The following is a 14,551-nucleotide window of genomic DNA, read 5'->3' as shown; positions in this document are numbered from 1 at the left end:
GTAAAACTCTACATTGATCAAGATTTATCACATTTGCCTTATCTATCCCTTTTGTTATTGTTGCTACTATCCATATTCAAATTTCCATGACTCACTAAAATGTCTTTTTACTCTTATTTGTTTCAATTAACAGGAATATGTCAAATTAATGTTGTTTCTTAAGATTCTTGAAAAATCTAGATCAGTTCTTCCCACTACCCTACTTCCCCCAACTCCCACCCACCCTTTTTCTCCTTTTATTCCATTGGCTTGTTGTAAAAACGGAATCAGTTGCTTTTAGCAACTGGATTCTGGATTTTTGTTTGTTTCTTTGTGGTTCATTTAACTTGTTCTTTTTTGTCTTATATTTCCTGTAATTGGCAGTTGGCTCTAAAGACTTGATTAGATTCAGGGTCAACTATTTAGGCAGGAGTATGTCTTAGATATCGATGTAAAAATGGATTTAACCATAGGTTATGGCATGAATATACTCTTAAAAACGAGAAAAGTGGAAATTTTATAACCTACTTGGTCATCTACTTCCTTCCCAGATGTAATGAATGTTATGAATGCACCTGTTGTGATATACTAGAGAAAATATATAGAATCATTTACTTAATGCATGTTTACAATAAGGGGTTTATACCTATAATTTGGTCATGCTCTTCTCACACAATATATTTTGGGTTAAGTCCATGCTCTGTGTAGATCTAACTCATTTTTAAAACTGTTGTATATATTGTATTTTATTTACAATTTCTCTACCAGTGAAAATGTTAGTAAACTTGCTTATTTTTTCCTATGCTGCAACAAATATCTCATTATGTGGATGCAAAAGTTTTTGTTAATATAAATACCTAAAAGTTTAACTGAATAATCACGGAATGTGTACATTTTAGTTATAACAGACACTGTTAAAATGCATTGCAAAGTTGCTTTTTTATAATTCTCCACTCCTATCACCAGTGAGTAAAAGTACCCATTTCTTCATAATCTTTCTAGCACTTGACGATATCATTGTTATTTTAATATGCATTTCTGAGATTTGTAAATTACTATGGAGATCAAATATCTTTTCATATTCATTAATCATGTGGCAATTTTTAAGACCAAATACATGGTCGATGTCTAAAAATATAAATGTCTATATGTATATGTTAATCCTGCTTTTACTTGCAGATTTCTACACATTTATGATAATATTTTATTATTCATATTACTCAAGAAATCTGTATCCTCATTTAGTTTTGTTTACTTGGTTTGTTCACGTCTGAGCAGTGTGTTAAATTCTCCCACTGTTATTGTGGGATTTTCAATTTCTGTCTGTAGTGCCACCACTTTTTTCAACAAGTTTTTGAAGCTAGGTTGTTAAGTATATCCACATTTGTGACTACTGTATTCTTTTGGGGTATTAATCCCTATATCAACATAAAATATATTTCATTTATTTTGATGTGTTTTACTTTTAATTCTATTTTTCTGATGTAAATATTGTGAAAAAGCAATATAGATATTGCCTTTTATTTGTTTTTTATCCTAGAATATCTTTTCTTTTAAAATATCACATATATTTAAAGGCTTTATTGTTTTAAATTTATTTATTTATTTATTTTTGGCTGTGTTGGGTCTTCGTTTCTGTGCGAGGGCTTTCTCTAGTTGCGGCAAGCGGGGGCCACTCTTCATCGCGGTGCGCGGGCCTCTCACTATCGCGGCCTCTCTTGTTGCGGAGCACAATCACCAGGCGCGCAGGCTCAGTAATTGTGGCTCACGGGCCTAGTTGCTCCGCGGCATGTGGGATTCTCCCAGACCAGGGCTCGAACCCGTGTCCCCTGCATTGGCAGGCAGACTCTCAACCACTGCGCCACCAGGGAAGCCCGACTTTACTGTTTTAGAGCAGTTTTAGGTACACAGTAAAATTGAGAGGAAGATTGAGAGATTTCCCATTTATGCCCTGCCCCGACTCAGGCACAGCCTCCCCTATTATCAACATCCCCCAGCAGAGCGGAACATTTATTACAACTGATAAACCTACACTGACACATAATCACCCAAAGTCCATAGTTTATTTAAATTATGGTTCACTCTTGGTGTTGCACATTCTATAGGTTTGGAAAAATGTACAATGACATGTATCCACCATTATAGTAACTTATATATTTGAAATATACAGAAAACTTTACTCTCAAGTATGCTTGAGCCAGCTCTATCAATTCTAAACATTCCTCTATTCTTGATTTAAAATTTTTTAAGGGAAGTAACATATAACATACTACTGAAACCTCAATAGACCATTTGTCAATTTGTCAATCACATTTTCCTTTCTCCCCTTCTCCCAGACATAGCAACTCACTTGAATTTATCAGTCCTATACATAATTCATACCATTACTTCTCATGTACTTATTTACAATGAATATATCACCTTGTGTGTTTTCACAACTGTGTTATCATACTATATGTCATTTTGGAACATCTTTGTGTCATTTCTGCTTTTTCTCATTTCAAAAGTTGTATTTGCATTTCATGGATATTATGTCTTCATTTACGTCTGTGAATAGCTAAACACTGTTATTTTTAAAGTTATTATCTGATTTTTCTAATAAAATATATAGTAAATCCATGTTCTGATTTTTATTCTGATGGCTGACTTTCTTCATGAGCATTCTAAGTTTTGTATGCTGACTAGTTTGATTGCATTTTGAGGCTCTTCTCTCCTTTCCTCCCTTTCCCTACCTATATGTCCCTCTCATCCCCTTCTCCCTCTTTTAATTGCACTTTTCCTTTTGGAGGATTCAGAAAACTATTATTACTTTTGCCTGGATCTTTGCTTCAGACCAGAGCCTACTAATGTCTCATAACAATGTTTCAACCCACCCTACCCGCATTGCAATGATGCATCAGTTATTATTGCTTTTGGCTTTTGTAACAGAATCAGTGGAAAGAGAAAAGGTCAATGGATCATGCCAGCTGCAATGGTTTCGTCAAATAAAGATCTTTTTTTTTTTTTCTCACAAAAGAGAAATTCTGGATGCAGGTTATCCCTGATATCATATATGTCCAAGCTTCCTCCAGTCCTCAGTTTCCCCATTGTTACCATGTGATTTTCATCCTCAAAGACTCCAGAGAGCTCTTGTACCTACATGCATTTTTGATATTGAGGATGAAAGGGAAGTGAGAAGAGCGAAGGTCAGTGGAGCATGTCTGCTATACTTATACCTGTCTAAAAATTGCTGGAAATTCCACTAAGCCCTTTCCATATATCTTCTTGGCCAGTGATATGTGTGTGACTATTTTACCTCCAAGGGAGTCTGAGAAGGCAAGTAATTTTATTTTTTGTTTAATATTATATTTTAGAAGGCAAGTTATTTTAATTGGATATTTTTTAGCTGAGGAAAATTGTGGACATCTTAGTAAGAAAGAAGGGGAGTGGGGATGCTGGATGGGAAACTAGAAGTGATGTGACAAATATTGGAGTTAGTGCAGATTCATCCTCCAGGATGGGGGCAACTTGGCTTAGTATCTGGTCACATGGCTGCTTCTCCATCCTCTCACCTCTTCTAGGCTGACAGCTTCTTATAAAGCAGGGTCAGAAACTGCTGCTGGCAGGCCAATTTCAGGCTGTTTTGCATGGCCTTTGAGCTAAGGATGATTTTTATGTTTTTAAAGGTTTGTTCAAAAACAGAAGAAAGAATATGTGACAGAGACCCACAAAACCTAAGATATTTACTATTTGGCTCTTTGTAAAAAAATCACAAACTTTTCTGGACCTTTTTTAAAGGTCCAGACTCAAGTTCCAGCAGTCTTTCCTCTCATCTTCCTTTCTGTTAACTCTAGCTACCAGATATATTGTGGAAAATTTTAATTTTCCCATATCCCACAGGAATTATGTTTCCTACTCTCACCTTCTGCTTTAGCTTGAATACCCAGCATCACTGCAGATTCAACCCACTCATTACTTTGTGTTTATGTTTCATTTCTGAAACATTGTACACATATACATTTTTATGACTATATATACTTACATATATACATGTTCATGACTATAGGTATATGTTTACATACATATGTTTATGACAGTGACACTGGCCATACATTTTCATTTTATTCTTTTCATGTTCCCTCTCTTTCTGTTGCTTTATTTACAAAGTTTCTGTTATGCAAAATATCTTAATGTAATGTGAAAGTCTGTGTTTATAATAGATAAATCTCACTCATCTCTTTTTATTTTTTATTTTCTGTGATTTCCCCTCTTTTCCTGATTTTTTGACTGGAGCATTTTTATACCCCATTTTTCTTAAATATTAAAAAGGTTCTAACTCCATTAGTTTAATCATTGCTTCTTCATTTTCCAGCACTTTATTAACAGGAATTAATTATTATCTATTTCTTCAAAACTGTTGTTTCTTCATCCTTCCTATTCCTTCTTTTTTGGTGTTGTAATTTCCATATTTATTTTTCATTTTCCCTAATGTTTACATCATACAATTCATCCCTTTATTTTTTATGCTAAATTGAAGTAGAATTTGTTGGCTCAATGTTATACCTCACCATTTCACTTTTCAGTTAATTAGGATAAACCATCTCCTCCCAAAACAGTGAAGGACTCATGTATCCCAGCTCTGAACCAATCACACATGGCATTTTCTCTGGCTGCAGGAACTGCTTTAAGAGGTCAGGAACATGAGCTCAAGTCTTTTGTTCATTGAGGGTGGGAAGTGCTCTCACCAGGTGGACATAAGTGAGGAAGGATAAAGCTCAAATGCTTCTTACAAGACATCCCACGATTAAGGGTGAAATCAGTCTTAGAACAAAACTGACATTGTGGATGGCAGTGTAGAGAAAGAGAAAGATATAGAGAGAGAAAACAACAGGGTAAACCAATCATGAATTCTCTGTCTCCGGATTTCATGTGAATTGATTATGTCCTTACTGTTTAAGTTTTGCAACTCAAAGAGTGATTCATGGACCAGCAGCATATTAATATTGCCTGGAAGCTTGTTAGAAATGAAGAGTCTTCGGCCCCATCCCAGACCAACTAAATCACAATCTACAGTTTATCAGAATTCGCAAGAGATTAATACAGACATCAAAATTTGAGAAGCATTATCCATAGCAGTGGCTCTCAAAATGCGGTTCATGGATCCCTGGGAGTTTCCAAGGCCTTTCCATGGCGTCTGTGAGGTTAAACCTGTTTTTATAACTATTATAAGACACTATTTTCCCTATCTACTGTACCTGGTACCACAAGAGTTTTCCAATTCTTAGGGAGGAATAATGCTGAAGGGAGAACATAGATTAATACTGACTTGGAGGTTTTCTCTCTTCTTATTCTAGAAGGGGCTTGCATTGTTTCAATTTTCAGCATCTTTTTTCTCTTTCTTTTTATACCATTGACTTGAGCCCACTCTCAGTCTGTGTGGTTTAGGTGTGGATGACCTCTGGCCCTTACTGCTCTCCCTGCAGGCACACAGATATAACCTAAGTCTGGCCAATTACCTCATTTATTCTCTTGGCCACAGTGATTGATTCTGAAATTGGCATATGACCCATGTTAGCGCATTCCGAAGAAATACTGACACTTGTTTTTTCTGGAAAATATTGGGAACAAGAATCTCTCTTTACACTGTTTTCTTTTTAAAAAGATAATATAAGCTAGCACTGTCAGGAATTCCCTTTGGACATGGCTTCCCTGTTATGCTAGGTATAGAATTTGGATCTAAAATAATGTTTCTCAGAATCTTGAGTCATATGCTATGTTACTGCAGGCTGAGTGTATACTGTGAAACAAAGGCACGGTATAATATTAACTAAAACATTGAAAATTACCAGTTCACATTCATTTCCTTCCAGAAACTGGTATTGATTGTTATTAATCTTAGTAACTGATGATGTCAAGCCATTATTTTTTCCCTTTATTTTCATGAGTATTTGAGAAAAGTCTGAGTAGGCTTCATGAATATAGATAATCAGATATATTTTTGAACTGAGGGTTCTAGTGACCCTTTCTTATTCATCTTTCAATCTCAGTACCTAGCACACTGCCTGCTTCATAGTCATTGCTGACATGAATAAGGAATTTTGAATATAGGCATTATAACCTCAAATCTCTTCTTCACTACACTGAATTTATATGTTATAAATTTTGTAAGGAGTTGAAAATATTTTTTCAAGGTTGATATTATATTATCTTTCAAGGACCCTCAATTATAATTTGACTTCTAAAGCTTCAGAGAATATCATGACAAACTTTATGGGAAAGATTTTCCTTGAATTTAATAGATATTTATTGTGTACTTAATATGCTTGGCCTTATGCTGGTTGAATAAGATAGAATCCACAATGTCTATACTCAAAAAGATCCTATCTAGCAGATAAGATGGACATAAGCATACTTTTATCTCTGTGTTGTAAGAGCAGCAGATGTTAAAACATGTACAGAGTGAGGAGTGATAAACTTTGTGAAGATCAGAGAAGTGTAATTGAAGGATGGGACAAGTGGAGATGGAGGATATTACAGGTAAAAGAAAGGCATGTTTAAATACACCAGTATTTGATGCACCAATATTTGGGGGAAACCGTAGACAGTTTAGAATTATTTGCAATACGGACGGTGGGAGACGAGACTAAAGAGAAATGCTGAAGGCATATCAAGAAGGACCTTGGGTGCCATATCAGGGAACTCTGACTTTACTCAGCTGACCAGTGTTATTTAGCTTTAAAGAAAATCCACTTGAAAAACATACAAATCCCTCCTAAAACAATTTGAGATTACAGTAGGTTGTGTATTCCTCCTTCTGTGAAAACCAATTCTATGGATGAAGTGGATCCTTCAAAACATCTTGCAGAGGACAGAGAAGCATTCTGGAAACAATGGGGAGGGGGACTGGATGACAGACATGAAAGCTAGACTTCAGGCAGTGGCTGTGTGAATGGGGAGGTTGACAGATTTGAGAACCTTGAGGGATGGTATTTCTACAAGAACCAACAGGAGTTCTTATAGAAATCAGGGCTTTGATCTAATTTATTTACTTATATTTAAGTCAGAATAAGAAAGCTTTAATAATAATTATCCCTTAGGGTTCCAGGGACATAATCACAGGATTTAGATTTGGTAGTATATATTATTTAACTTTACAAACATAGAGGTTATGTATAGCCCTTTTAGAGAATGATTATTTATAAACATATTAAATAAAGGGGAAGGGGACACCACCTCATAAACTGAAATGATTAATTTATAGCTTGAGACTTTTGACCAAAGACATTGCTTACTCCTTTACTTTAGATTCGATGTCATATTCCTGTATAGTATTATATTCTCTGAGATAGCCTAAAATCTGTTGGTTCCAATTTTATGCAGATAATATTAAATTAGTTTTGGTGCTCTAAAAGACTTTTTAGAACTTGACCGTGCCTATTTCCTAATTTTCTTCTGCTCTTATAATTTACTTTTTTCTTTACCTACATTGTAATATTTGCATTTTTTACTTTATAACTTGATTGGTTAGAGTAATAATTCCCAATTTCTTTTACATCATGGTATACCTAGAAAATGATATACATATACAATACATAAAAGGCAATAGATAGGGTTGTTTGCTTTAGAAGCCCACAAGCCAGGTGCTCTAGCCTACCACACCCTTATCATACTCCTCTATAGCTGGAGGGAATTGCTATCATCTCACACTCCCATAGTCCATTCACACTGATTGGAACGCTCTGAGTTAGGAGTGGAACTTAAAGAGGTCATGATTATGGGATGGACACATGCATTGTTCATGTGAATATCGTGGTAGTATTTGATGTACCATACAGCAAAAATGTCAATTGGCTCAAGGAACAGTTGCTAGTGGTCACATAAGAATTTTGCAACATGGTATGCATAACTCAGGACAACCTACAATCATTATGGAGAACATGACTGAAAGCATGTTTGATGAAGACTCAGGAGTCTTTGATAGGGTATTACAAATACCCAATTCTTTCATTTCATAAATAAGAACACTTGAGACCAAAAAAATTATGTGTCTTGACTAGAAAGCAAATGACTTGAATGGAGGTTAAATGACTGTACTGTAAGCTTTATGAAGCTGGGGACATTTTGGTAATTGCTATATCAATGGGATCATTGCTGGGTAGAGTGCAAAGCACATGGGAGAAGTTTCCTAAAATTTTGTTGAGTCGAATAAATGAATGAATGAATGAAGGAATAAACTGGACAGGGTCAAACAGGTAATGGCAGAGCCAAAAGCAGAATTACAATCTTCCTCTCCCAGCTCAATGATTTGATCCCCTGTGTATAAGACTGTATGTCACACTGTTATCAATGTTCTATGAATAATTCATCACGTGGCACAAGGCACAAAAGGTCATGAACACATTCTAGAATTGAATATTTTAAGGATTTACCTTTTCTTCTGTTTTGTAGCAGCTCCTATCGATCATGCTCATAAATGAACAGGAAATATTTGGGTTGCTATAAAGCTTATATTTATCTTAACATATTTCTGTAAATACAGATATTTTAAAATACAACAAAATTGGTCTAAAATGAGCTTTCACAAATTTTTTTTCTCTTCGGTAGTTATAATATTTTGTCATTTTCTTCAATAATAGAATATATTCAGGTTTGTCTTTATTTCCATTAATTAAATGATGAAAGATAAAAGTTTAAATAATTACTGATGTGTCCTATATGCAAGCATGAAAAGCAGATCAAGCACTGTCACTGAAAAGTTATGTCACTCAAGAATTCATTAAATATTCATTAGCCTCACCTCAGGCAAAGGTGTCCTTGTTTACATATTTGCAGATTTGCATACTCATGCCCTGAACCAGATTTCAAAAATGTTTATGATCCTATGACCACCTTAATTATGAATTCCCAAATAGATAAATAATAAATAAATAAATAAACAAATAAATCCTAATGAATGTGGTCATTTTTTTTTCCTACCTGGTCCTTTATGCAGTTCAAAGTACAAGGTGACATGAAGACAAGAATGTGGTCATTTTTTTTTCCTACCTGGTCCTTTATGCAGTTCAAAGTACAAGGTGACATGAAGACAAGAATGTGGTCATTTTTTTTTCCTACCTGGTCCTTTATGCAGTTCAAAGTACAAGGTGACATGAAGACAAGAATGTGGTCATTTTTTTTTCCTACCTGGTCCTTTATGCAGTTCAAAGTACAAGGTGACATGAAGACAAGTGAAGTGCCAGTTGGGGTGCCTCCATCTCCCTCCTATGAATCTTCATCCAAAGCCAGAAGGGGTTTGGGGCAGGATGCTCAGTCATTTGGAAAGCTGCAGGGGTTGGCCTAGCAGATGGAGAAAGGGGAAGGTTTCAGTGTCTGAATGACATCCTCATCCCCCAACATATGGCTTTAACCATTTTTTTGTGTTTCACAGAGAAACCACAGACTGGAACGTATTTAAATTCTTTGATACGATTTTCGTGAATTTTCAGCAGAAATCCTCCACCGTGGTTCTGGGGTAAGGCAGCACAGCACTGGGGATGTGTAATCTGGGAACTGGCCTTTGCGTCTGGTCTAAGTCCTCACTAGTTTCAGATACTCCCAGATATTTTCCAACAAGTCATCAAAATTCCAGCAGTGATGGGCAGAGACGGGTACAATGAGGCATCTTATAGACGATACGCAATTTCTCAGTGTAGATCTGATCAATCTTATTTAACTAACACATAGATAGCGGGAGATATAAACTCTGTTTCCTTCCACCACTTCAATGAAGTCATTAGCTGTGGTATTGCGACGGTCCCATCGGCATTACGAATTTTGTACTCAGCCAGAAAGCTCTTCACAGTTTCAGCATCCAGCTCACTGTGAGGGCAAGTGGCTTTGAGATGAATGCGTCCCTTATCTTCTTCTTAAAACCAATATTAGAGGGTTTGTTGCTCAAGTGAATGCCAAAGCCTTCCAGCTCGTTTTCAATTATCTTCTTATGTCTCAACAGTTCAGGACATGCAGAACAACCAGGATCAAGTTACATGTTCGGGCTACTGCAATGACTTGACGGCCTCTGCTTCTCCCATCCTTGGCACCCTCAATGATACCTGGGAGATCCAGGAGCTGGATCTTGGCCCCTTTGTATCTGATGACACGGGGCACAGTGGTCAGAGTAGTGAATTCAGGCTGCCACCTCGGAATATACCCCTGCCAAGTTACTGAGCTGGGCTGACTTCCTCATAGTTAGAAAGCCCACAAACCCAATTCGAGCACCACCTGTCTTGGCTGCAACAAAACCTTCTGGCTCACCAGCACCACCACCTGTTGGAGTAATGAGTTCTCCGCGAAGCTTAGCAGAGCGAGCCTTAAGCAGCCCTAAGTGGTGTGCTGTGGTCTTGTTCTTTTAGTCCGAGCCATCTCGGCTTCGATCTCCGAGGTGTTGGCTAAGGTGCTGCTCCTAGTGGCGAGTCCCCGGGGGTGCAGTGGCCTCCACACTGACCGCCTCTGTCACATACCCGCCAGCGAACCTGCCAAAGCCAGCAGGAGCTACTGCAGTGCGCAGGCGCGGTACTTCCTACTTCTCGCGAAAGTTCAGGGTGTGCGTCTCCTATTCACCGCGACAGTACAGCGCGCGGAAAGGTCTCCTCGCCGACGCCTTTCCCATATCCCCGTTTTTGGAGGAAGGTTTTCTGTCATTTCTTTTTTGGGTCCTGGACTGCGTCAGTGAGTTTGGACCTCTGTTCTGGCCCCTATGTGCACACAGGTATGTATTTTCAAAAACCAAATTCTGCACACTGAGTAAAACAAAGCAGAAAGATGAGTTTGTTTGCAAGGCTTACGACCTGCAAAACCGGGAAACCCAAGGCTGCGGGAGCAATAAGTTTCCTGTTAGTTATTGACTAAAGGTGTTCTGTTTGTTTGTTTTTAAACACTACATGATTATATTTTAATACATAACCAAAATACAGAACACCGTAGTAAATTGATGGCAATAAAACAGCATTTCATTTGCATTGTATGACAAATGGTTAACATCCTTAGTCATAAATGAGTTCTTAGAAACTAGTAACAAAGGCATTGATATTACAAAGGAAATGAAAAAAAAAAAAGAACGTGAAATAACACAAGGGACTAGTAAGGACTAAAGGGGTAAATGCGGAATTTGTCTTTTTCAGCTGCGGCCTGGTGGCCTTCTTCCTTATTTGGCTCAGAGTAGCTGAGTCAGGAACAAGGAATTCCAAAAATGGTGTGAACAGATTTGGCATCTGCGGATTGGCTGGCGTCCTCTGCTAATTTCTGAGAAGAGCTGTAAATTCCTGTAGCTAATGTTAGGTAAGGTTAAGCTTCATTTTTTTTCGTTAATGTGAACGCATTAGCCAACTCCATTTTGTCCCCAACAAAAGTGATTCCATTTTTGTTTTGGTTCTACAGTACACATGTATGTATACACACATCCACACAAGGCCAAAGGTCTGGTGAGCTGGGAGGTCAAGCTCTTTTACAAGAAGGAATTAGAAAGAGACCGATTCCAGAGGATGGATAGCTTCTGAGTCTGAGGCCCCACCCTGGAGGGAAGCCAGTTCTGTCCAAATGCCAGGTTGCAGCTGAAAGCACTGGGGGCCTGAAGGACTGGGCTGTGAGAAGAGCTTGAGGGGACAGAGCAGCCTCCATACCCGCTCCAGGACTGGTGGCAGGTCCAGCCCTGCCCCAGAAGCAGACATTGGGCCCCGTCTGAGGGTAGGGGGCCTGAAGATCCGAAGTGCTACATGGGACCATTCCTTGGCCCTTCCCTATGCTCATGCCATGCATGTCAGAGTCCATGACTCTTCATCTTTCATAATAATTTATAGTGATCACATGTTTGAGGGAGGAATGATATACTGAATATAATAAAATTCAATATGGAAGGTTTCATAAACTGTGGGTCAAGAACCACTAGCAACTTGGCAGATTGATGTGAATTATACTGTTTTCCCTTTCACCATTTATCCATCTAGGCTGTGGTGTTTACAAAGCAGACACTAAAGTGGATATTTAGCAATTGGCCCATTGTCTATGATTTTTGAGGTATTATGGAAAAGGGAAAACTTACAGAATTTAGAGTACGGAAAACTGTAACAATTTGATTTTTTTTTTAAAGTTTTGTTCTAAAAACTGGGTCATTAGGTTTGTAGTTAATACTAGAAAAGAGTTTGGCTTTTGTTATGAAAGAGATAGTTTATTCACATACAGAACAAGGTGCATTGATTAGGAGTAATACATAGTGACTTAGAGTAAACTTTGCCCCCAAAACTCTAATTTCAGCATTTGGCAGGGTTTGGCTGGTACAGCAGAAACAATGTGTTATATTTTTAGCTAATCACTTAACAGTTTTTTAGGCAAAATAGAGGCGTGCAGACAAGATGATTCTAAAGATGAGTAAATTTTTAGCTTGTTATACCAATGTAACAGGAGATTCCTACATAGCAGTTGCACAAATAACTGGCACATTTCTGTGACATTTTTTAATGACTTAAGACACAGAGGCATACTTATAAAATCGATCAACATTCATCTAGCAGTACAGAATTAATAGCTAATATGATCTGGAGTAGAATCAGAATTCAGAAATATCATTAGAGTTGAACTAATGGGCTGAATTCACTAAGAAAGTATTTATATGAGATGTCCAGAATAGGCAAATTCATAGAGACGGAAGATAGGTTAGTGGTTACCAGGGCCTGGGGTAAGTGGGGAATGGGGAGTGACTACTAAGGAATGATTTCCTTTTGGAGTGACAAAATGTTTTGGAATTAGATAATGGTAATGGTTGCATAATTTTGTGGCTATGCTAAAACCCACTAAATTGTACACTTTAAAAGGATGAATTTTTTGGTAAGTGAATTATATCTAAATAAAAACTTTAAAAGGCATTTATGTTTAATAAACTGGGAATAGAAGAAAAACTTATGAAAAACAGAAGGAAATTGAACACAGTGAAGAATTTTTATCTTGCACATGTAACCAGGTGAAACTCTAGTTGCATTCTCATTAACTCATGCATTAAAAAATAAATAAAAATAGAAGTATTTTATCTCCATTATTATTAAGCCTTGTTTTAGATATTTTAGCTAAGATATATGTTTTAAATATTCTAACATATTTAAATGCCGGGAAAGAGAAGACCCAATTATATTCAGTGCAGATGGTTTGATTGTCTATATAGAACACACAAAGGATTTAAAATGAAAACAGTTAGATTTGAAAGAATTCAAAAAGGTGGCTGGACAAAAAGAATTGTTTAACAAAATCAACAGCTTTCCTATATGCTATCAACAAACAAATATAACAAAATGAAATGGAAAAAAGAACTCATTCACAATAACAGTCTAAAGAATAAAATACTCAGAGTTAAATTCATGAGATATATGCAAAGATGAAGTCCCCTTATATGGGTCTCAGAGATGGATAATTGTAGGAAACTGAATGAAAGTAGTTTTGTGTATTCCCATACATGCATTTTTCTAGGTATAGAATCCAAACAATCCATCAGATTCTCAAATGGCTTTAAGAAACAAAAAAGTTTACATATCATTGCCCATAAAGCAGCAGTATCTAGAATAGTGTCATAAGAATACATTGATAAATAGATAGAATAGCTTGATAGACAAGTTGGAATAGACAGATAAATGGAATCATAAAATAAAAACTAGGAACTAGTATGTTTATGTATTTAGTGTACGGTAAATAAATAAAGAATAGGAGAAATGATTAATTTTTAAATAGTTTTCAAGAAAAGAGATATTTAGAAAAAAAAGGAGTTTTCTACTTCTTCCCATACACCCAAATTTCAGATTTATTAAGGATTTTATATAAAAATTAAATCTTAAAAAAGGTATTAGAAGAAAATATAGGTGAATTTTTATGGAAGTGTGGGTCTTGAAGAAGACCTCAAATAAACCATTATTAAGAAATGAATATTCTTTTGAAAACAGGAAAACATAAGAACTTTACATAGAGTATAATAGGCAAATAAGAAATCGGGAAAAGCATTGCAATATATTTGACAAGGTTTAATGTTAATACATAAAATTCTCTAAAAAATACTTCAAAGAGAGAGATCAAAAGGAAAGTGATCAAAGGCCAAGAAAAAAGCAATTTCTAAGAAGAAATACAAATAATCAGTAGACGTATAAAATGTTCAAATGTACTAGTAATCAAAGAAACTCAAATTTAAATAACAATAATATAGCACTGGCTAATACTAAGAAGTCTGATAATATGCAGTGTTTAAGCTAGAGTTAAGAAATGGGCTTTTCCAGTCGTACACTGATGATTGGGGTCTAAATTGCCATTCATGTTCCTGAATGGCAATTTGCCAATATCTATCAAAAGCCTTAAAAATGTGCTTAAACTTTGTAATCACTGTTCTCAGAATGTCCTACAGAAATAATTGTGTAAATACAAATGTCTATTTGAGAATTGTGTTGAAGCATTTTTTATAATGGTGGACATTTTAAACAGTATTAAGTAGGTGAAATGAATTATGGCTGTGGCGATAGTGATTTCCAAAGATAGCCATAACAATATTTCCAGTCCCACATGCCCTTCCTTAACTTTGTCACTCCCC

At 36.4% G+C, this 14,551-nt stretch overlaps 1 pseudogene; it reads right to left on the bottom strand.

The window, feature by feature from the left end:
• Positions 1-9,294: 9,294 nt before the first annotated feature.
• LOC103008920 (developmentally-regulated GTP-binding protein 1-like) lies at positions 9,295-11,663 on the bottom strand (annotated as a pseudogene).
• Positions 11,664-14,551: the final 2,888 nt, after the last annotated feature.

The sequence above is a fragment of the Balaenoptera acutorostrata genome, chromosome 7 (assembly GCF_949987535.1).
Source record: "Balaenoptera acutorostrata chromosome 7, mBalAcu1.1, whole genome shotgun sequence".
Taxonomy (NCBI): Eukaryota; Metazoa; Chordata; class Mammalia; order Artiodactyla; family Balaenopteridae; genus Balaenoptera; species Balaenoptera acutorostrata.
Note: the sequence above shows the minus strand (reverse complement) of the source record. Positions and strands in the feature narration are given on the sequence as shown.